The sequence below is a fragment of the Temnothorax nylanderi genome, unplaced genomic scaffold (genome assembly GCF_030848795.1).
Source record: "Temnothorax nylanderi isolate EJ_2023f unplaced genomic scaffold, tnyl_v1.0 TNYL_tig0525_pilon, whole genome shotgun sequence".
In the NCBI taxonomy this organism is placed as follows: domain Eukaryota; kingdom Metazoa; phylum Arthropoda; class Insecta; order Hymenoptera; family Formicidae; genus Temnothorax; species Temnothorax nylanderi.
In genome coordinates, this window is record NW_027249587.1 from 89,038 (window position 1) to 90,772 (window position 1,735).

Genomic DNA, 1,735 nt, shown 5'->3' on the forward strand with positions numbered 1-1,735 from the left:
CAGAAGCACCTGCATTGTCTGATAACAAAAGATCGATCTCTTGGTCCTAGTCCAATCATTTATATACATATATATTATAAAAGTTATGTATGTGTAATATATTATAAAAGTAATATATTGTACATGTATACATATATTATTTATCTTCTTTTTCGACAATCTGCCAGGTAGCAAACTGAATTAAAAAGGAATTCTTTTTGAACTCCCGAATTATGAAATGAATTAGCTCAAAAGTAATTCATTTCTATGTCACCAATTCTAAGTGCTTTTTCAGATACCAAAAGAATTCTTTTTCTACCCTATAAGAATTCGTAATAAATTCGCAGAAATTATGGTTAGATACTATTTCAATGGAGCTTTATCTAAGCACTGTTTTGTATTTGAAGAAGAATAAGAAAGAATTCTTCATGATTTATCAAAAATCTTCTGATCCAGTTTCTGCATCAGAAAGAATATAAAATGTAGTGCATTTTGCCATCTCTGCACTGTGTGATATCGGAGGTATCACTAAGCTGATCCGCAGCAAAAAATACTAGAGCCAAGTGTCTCACAGTTGCTCGCCTTTTATCTTAGGGTGTAAGGATTTCTGCTTACGAGAAGGTACTGGCGCATATATAGTCGCGTTGCGGCAGCGCGCCAGTCTACCGCTCGCAGTCTCTTTGAAATATCAAAAAGGAATTCTTTTTGAGTTTATTTTAAACAAATTACGCGAATTCATAAAGAATTTGAAAAAATGAATCCTTTTTGAGTTCATAACGATTATCTGTGCTATCTGGGCTATATTTAAGATGTATGCGTTTCAAACCTCTATTATTTTCGTGTAATTATAAATAAACTGTGGTAAACCCGTGACTTGTGTAGATTTACTAACGTTTTAGTCAATCAATTTTTTAATTGTAGTAACAAGTAACAAGTAAAAAAGGGCTTTAAGATTTTCAACCAATTTTAATTAATCTAATTTTAATTACGATTACTAAAGTATGACATATATACGATATCCTCATTTAGATTTATTATACATATAATAAAACGATAAAAAATACGCGGTGTATATCTATAAAGGTCCTTTAGATTCATTAGAATCGTTACTCATATAAAATCAATTCAACTTTTTTTTATTGAAACTTTACAAAGTAGTATCTAATAAAAAAGTTGGAATCATGACTTTTACTTTCCATCTACCTGTGGCATTTACCATTCACGTTTATCGCGTACGGCTCATCGTTTTTGAAGTCAAACCCTTGAAATGTCCATTGAATGTGTATCGTTCCTACAATTTTTGACACCTGTGGTCGCTGTTATGTGAGCTCCTTAGGACGTAACGTATTCTACGGGACCGTACGAATTCTACGAAATCGCTTTATACTCCTTTAGATATCGTAGAATCGTTACGCTTACACGGTAACATACCCGTTTCGCGTGTAAGCGAAGATCTCGAAACGGTGTGCGTTTAGCACACGCGGGCTTGCGATAACGCTAGAAAAATTGACCTGGTAAAGGAGGTGCTCTATGAAATTATCTGGTGCAACCTCCCCTTAGGATTCCTCGCACTACATCGCGTTCCGCGATCGTGCTCGTTAGACGCCCCCGCACGAGAGACTGACCTTTATCCCTTGGCGAAAGATCCAGCCCCTATCTGGCGCCAGCCAGGGAATTTCAGCATCTTCGCATAGATACCCCGAGGTAATGCCCCCGAGTGGCGTACCTCCGCCCCACGATTCCCTATAAAAACAAA